Raw genomic sequence first — 6,710 nt, 5'->3', positions numbered from 1 at the left:
AGTACTCCTTGTAAAGGTAGATTGTGAATTGTCAAATTAATAACATCATGTCATCAAACAATAAATGCATAAATTTAACAACTTTTTCTGAAAAAATGTACTATAATATTTGTACATATGGTTTTATTTGTCTTTATATAATATTTTGCTTCGATATTTTATTAGTCACAAAGCATGTGAAATAAACATGACAAGCGCAAGAAATACAAATATCCCTTCTTCTTTGGTTAAAAAATAGCATTATAATTTACTGAATAATAAAAAAACTACAGACTTAAATTAATTAAAATGTCGTTATTCAAATATGAAAATATCTAATATAACTATAAAGTTGAAACAAACAAGATTGTAGATCAAACTAATATTTTTTTTCCAAATACTTTCCCCTGTAACTACAAAAAATAAATTTGAGGTAAACAATAGAACAAATTACCATTATTTGATTAACACTAAAAAAATCACGCATACGACATTTAAAAGGTTATTGTAATAAATTATGTACTAATAACGTATAACATAGGCGTAATGTTGTAGAAAGTTACGTCTTTTATACTTTTGTACACCTCAAAAATAATTTTATTGTAGATTATTAAACAAAGATTTGGAGCCGATGAGTTCTAATTCCTTTTGAAAAAAAAAAAAAAAAATCTTTGTAATTCGGTCATCTCGGAAACAGTATTAATGACCAAATTATCTATGAAAAAAATAATCCCTATACACCTATAAATTAACTATTAAATATGTAAGGATCTGGTATTTTCTTTGATTATCCTGTGTTTTTCGTCTTTTATCAATACAATAGAAACTTCTTTGAAAATCTAGCCCTTGCATATATTTTGAGTCATTATTACTTTGATTTGATTCATATCACTTGTTTTTTTTTTGTTTTTTTTTTGTGGCATGAGGTTATATTAATGATAGGTATAACAGCATAGTCGTTTATGTGTTAAGGACAAATATTGATAACATATCAAATAGACTAGGATAAGGTAGTGTTCTTTAGTGTCGTTAAAGGTCTACAGAGTGTTTTGAGAGAATGTAAGGACCATGTCGAATTGAGTTCATTTATCGATCAGGAGTTTCCTTTCCACATCCCATAAAGAAAAAGAGGCGGGTAATCAAAATGTAGATACATCCTTTTCTGCATTTTCATCATTCGTTGAATCTGAAAATGATTTGTCAGAGTTGTGGTCCATGTCACAATGGAAGAATGAGAAATAGAGCACTGGATGGCAGAGTTTAAGGTACATACGTTAAAATACCTCATAGTAAATCATTGAACCTGTACAAGGATACGGCGATTTTCTTCTTGGCAAATAAAAATATGACGATATACAAGTATAATTGTACATTAATTATTCAATTTTAAGGCTTTTTAATCCCTTTTACTCTATAATACTTCATTTTCATTAGTTGTAACACCCAGTTGATTGCAACTATCATAAAGCTGACTCAATTTCTAATGTGATAAAAAAGAAAAGATACTCTAGACTCACTCATCTAATAGAGTAGTGATGAATAGAATGCCCAATGTGTATAATATTTTATCTCTGTAAATAACTGATTAAATAACAAACATCAACTGTTCTTTGCAGTTCCACAAATTCCTAATGTTGCTAAATTCCACATTTTCTCAAACTTATCGCAACCCTACCAATCATTTAAGATCAACGTTATCAAATGAACTAATATTTATATATATTCAGAATATATATATTTTTTTAAATATTTGTACTTCACAGTTTGATTGATTGGTTCCTCGATATCATCAATTAAAATCTATTCCCTCATCATCATATCTTAGTTTGTCTCAATTTGGAGATAAGTTCTTCCATTGTCAATCATAGCAACATTTGTACATGAATTAGTTACTGTAGACGTCACATCTGCACAGATTCGTGTAGAAATCTGACACTATTTTTGTTATTGATAATATGCTTTTGTACAATTAATTTTGTTATGAAATTAATGCTAAAAAGTTGGGTATTATTTTGATTATTTCAAATCTCATGATCGATTCTGAGTCATATGCGAAAAAGTGCACCAACTAGCCCTGATCCCCTATACATATATAGTTATAACCAAAACTTTTGACACAAAATTTTGTCATTCTGAAGAATAATTCGTTAGTTTAAAGTACGAAAGAGATATATCTGTTTTTGAAGAATTGGTTCTAAAGTACTAATTTTTAATGTGTTTAAGTGCTGTGCAAGGGCCTTATTATTTATAGCCAAGATTGAAAATAGTAATAGTTTTTGAGTGACACGTAGGGTAAGACATAAACCTGTACAAAACTCCATAAATTAATCAAGTGCATTTGTGCAAGTTTTACCATAGCCTATTCTAAACAAAACCAAAATTTAAACACTTTTAATTACATGATTGAAGTCGGTTCTGTCTCTTTCTTTAATGTAAATTAATGATGACATATTTGCATACTGTTTGTTTGCTCAAACAATTTAATTATAAAATATTATTGGAGTATTTGTTTTTCTGTGAGTCAATTTGATATTAAAAAAAGGTAAACATAAAATATTTTCAAAGATGATTAATTATTATCAAAGGAAGAATCAAAAATTTAGAAGCATGGTATACACTCTACATGTATGACGATAAATGAATAAATATATTAATCTAATCCAAATTAGTCGCAATCATTTACAGGGTAATTCAAATAAATTCGAACCATTTTTAACTACATCCCGATCAATATGTCAAGCAATTAACTTGGTTATTTTAATCTTAAAGTGAGAGGTTGAATATTAACTTTATGTTAGTTGCGCAACTTTTAATTCAAAACGAGTATTTACGATGGACAATACCTGGAGGAACACCCTTACGCGGGACACAGCTCACCGTACATCAAGAATATGCTCATATATATTCAAAGAACACAGTCTACGACGTCTACAGCCGCTGGAAAGAGAAGGGATAATATAAGAGAAAATCCCACAAGTCCCCGAAAGAAACAAATCGTTGTCCCATATTTTTCGTAGGCCTGAAACGTCCCTGAAAGTAATGTACTGTTCTTGTCACGCATGTGAAAAAAAAAAAAAAAAAAAATACCGAGTAAGTCGTACAACAGTCTCAAAGGATATAAATAATGAACTGAAAATGAAAACATACCCCTTACAGACAAATGAAGGCCACTCGGGTAGCTCATGGAAGAAAATTGCTGAAGAATTTGAAGTCCCATGGTAATCGAATCATTTTTTATTTGGATGAGTAACAATGGAGTGTTCCAACAACACCCCGAACAAAAGATGGTTGGCCCCTGACTGAGTTAATATCTACCACGTCTTTAAAACGAAGTTTCGGCCAGCATCATGCCCCTTTGGTTCATTGGTAAAACGGCTGTTTCATGCACCCCTCTTCTATGAGAAAAATGATGAGGTAGGGGCCGACAAGAAATGTGAACTCCTGTCTAACCAAGTGATACTCCCCTTATATGAATCCACTGGATTACGTCGTTAAGAGAGTTAGAGATAAGGACTTTGCCAATTCACACAACTTAACTGACTCCTTGAACAATGTCTCTAATGCAGGCTTGTCCAAGGCCTTCAAATACTTTTGGTCTTGTATTGAGCGAATGATTGGCGAAAACGGGAAAAACATTAAAGGATTTTTTTCTGTTGTATTATTAGAACTATGTAATGAAATTTCAAACCTCTATTTATTTTCTTTATTGATCAGGATGCAGTTAAAGATAGTCCAGATTTACCTGAACGGCCCTGTAGATCAATTGTGTCAAATTTATAACTCAAGCGCTACATTCAGAAGTAGATGTTGTCTGAGAGGGGCATTATAGTTATAATTTGAATAAAATAATATTGTACAAATTGAACGACGTAGCTCAATGGACAACATGCTCGAAAAAAATTGTTCCCTTTAAATCAATGTGGGTAGGTTCGAACCCCGGACGTTCCAAGAGAAGCAAATATACTCTATGTATATGGACTTCAAAAATAGTCTCTAGTTTTGTTAGAGTCGATATAATACATAAATTTGGTTGCGTTTATTCTTAAAATAGGGTGAAGATTTCAGTCTGTAATCAGTGACCTGTTCTATGATTTCTGAATTTTGAGTATTGAAAAAGTGTGCTCACAAATATGTGATGATGCAAATATCACAAGTATTTTAGCAATTACCATATTTAGTGGGAATTTAATATTTTTGTCCTTTGTAACCTTTATCAGAACAATCTGTAATCTACGTTTTTACATATATTTGTAGAATGAATACCAATGTTTCCTTGACCCGTGAAAAAAAAAAAAATCGTGTAATTTTATTCATTTCCAGTAATTTTTAATATTATTTGCTACATATTTTGGAGGTGCAATGTTCGTAAGAACAAATAAATTTGAAGGAATTAATAAGTGAATTATACCCCCATCAGGAATATGAGATCTAAAGATTATTTCTAGCAAGAGAAGTTTATCAAATATTAAATTGTAAAGATTGAACGAAAATAAATGTAGCTAGAATCATACCTAAATTTCCAAACCCATATTTGTGAGGTTCATTTGTTCCTCGTTGCACACTAAAGTTAGGAGAAAAAGTTTTTAAAATAGTATGTACTGCATAAATAACGGTTTTAGTATTTTCTTCGTATTCTTGAATGTTTTATGTCTTAAGACAATTATAGAAAAAGTTATTATCAAAACATAGCTACCTAAAGAAAGACCCCTCCGTTTTTCTGCTAAGGATCTGTTTGACAATAAGGATGAAGTTAAAAATCATGAATAGCGAAACCACTCCCGCCTTGTATAGAAGTCAATATTATATTTTAAAGTTAACATCATTCTATATTTTCAGGAATTACCATTGCCAATATTCTTCTTCCTAAAAATTGTAATGCAGTGTTGATAGTCGCTATTGGTGCCATTACTTCAAACTTAAAATGGATTTGTTGGATAAAAGCTACGATGCTATAATTGACAGAATAAATACAAGGGTGATCTGAAAAACTTCGGACCTAACAAAGATACAAAAAAAAAATTCTCAATTTTATTTTTATTTTTCAACAAACTCTCCCTGTAACTCTAGTTTTTCCCTTTAAAATAATTATTCATGAGACATCTTTTATTTTGGGCTCAAATTACTCCGAGTTGAATGGACTTATACGCGTCAAATTTTAATACTACAAGCAATTTATATGTTTAATATTGTTTGAATTTATTTAAAGGGTACACTTTTAAAAATAAATAGTTCATGACAGTTCAATACTCTATTTTTGGACAAATCTATACCTTTTTTAGACCACCGGTCTAGAACAAACTTTCACTAAAAATAGTAATGGCTTCCAACTAATCTAGGATCTTTAGACAATAGCCCAACATTTTCTGAATAATAAACCAGTATGTGCCTAAAATGGGAAGGAATTGAATTAAACTACTATCCTGAAAAGTTTCATTGCTATTTTAAATTACCATGGCTTTAAAAATTCTGCTTTGTTGCCGTAAAACATCACTTTACGCCCAAGTGAAACTTCTTCAGGACATTGTAATTGCTCTATTGTGACCAAAGGTTGCACCCATCTTGGTCACAGCTTTCTCATGTCCAAATTTACAGATAATATTGGATGTATCGCACTTTTTGAAATTCTTATAATGTCATCTATCTCGCACACTTTCAGTCAACGATTCCCAAGTGTCACTTTGTTGGTATTCTTAAAAAATTTCTGGAGTAGTTACCGTCCTTGACTACTGCGATGCTCGCCTTGGATGCGTGACGGCCTCTTTTAAATTTTTCTACTTAAAATTTTACTTTTGTAAACAAAAAAACAAATTCTTCAGAGTAAAATCCAGTTCATCTTTGATATTGGTTGTGCTAAGGAATTTAAAATGAAATTCGTTAATCACATAAGGATGACCAATCTTCTCTATATTTACGAATTCATTGACAATGTTCCCTATTGCTGGATGCCAAACAAATAAGAAATAACTTGGCCACTTCAAACTTAAAAAAAAAAAAATTATAGATTGTGTTCTTTCTATTACATTGATTTTTTTTTAAATACCGCCATCTCTTTGGCAGGCTGTGGGATCCTGGGACCACCCTCGTATGCCTATAAAAACTGATTTTTATATTAGACCTTATACACAACTATATTTGCTATATTATTTATAATGTATTTATTTTTAATAATTCATCTGTGGGTTTGCTGAGTAGTATGAAAGTTTTCCAGAGCCACTCACTTACGATTCTTAATTCTATAAAGTATGTATAAAAACAGACATTCAAAAATAAATTAATTTTCACCCTCATACCTATTTGTATATGGTAATATATGTACAATAGATAGAAAAGTTTGTTACTCGTTTCATTCTGTAAATTATAGAAAAATATATTTCGTTATTATCTTTTTGAGATATGACTCAATATGACTCATCCATCTATGGGTTGTAAATAGATGTTGAGCAAACTGAAAAAGATAATCTGTAAAGTGGTTCGACAGTCTGCAGCTGGGACACTTAATATAAATAAATTAAAAAGGCTATTTTTTCTTCATTTTCTATTAATTAAACTTTGTAGCACTCTCTATGTGAGTAACATAACTATATTTTATACCTTGTAGTAGTACACGGCATAGCCACGAGTGATTAGGTGTTAGCTGGAAGAAAAATATTGCTTTACTAATATATCAGATAACTCTTTATATGCCAATTTAATCTTTAGAGTGCTCACAAATAAAAACAAACAAAGTTTAT

General features: G+C 30.5%; 1 long non-coding RNA gene across 1 annotated transcript; it reads left to right on the top strand.

Annotated features, from left to right (window-relative positions):
- Positions 1-1,012: 1,012 nt before the first annotated feature.
- On the top strand, positions 1,013-6,266 carry LOC121128085 (uncharacterized). Its single transcript, XR_005868031.2, has 2 exons — positions 1,013-1,244; positions 4,816-6,266. It is a non-coding gene; the product is annotated as an uncharacterized lncRNA (long non-coding RNA).
- Positions 6,267-6,710: the final 444 nt, after the last annotated feature.

This window comes from Lepeophtheirus salmonis, chromosome 13, assembly GCF_016086655.4.
Source record: "Lepeophtheirus salmonis chromosome 13, UVic_Lsal_1.4, whole genome shotgun sequence".
NCBI lineage: Eukaryota > Metazoa > Arthropoda > Copepoda > Siphonostomatoida > Caligidae > Lepeophtheirus > Lepeophtheirus salmonis.
This window is presented reverse-complemented; position numbering and strand designations above follow the sequence as displayed.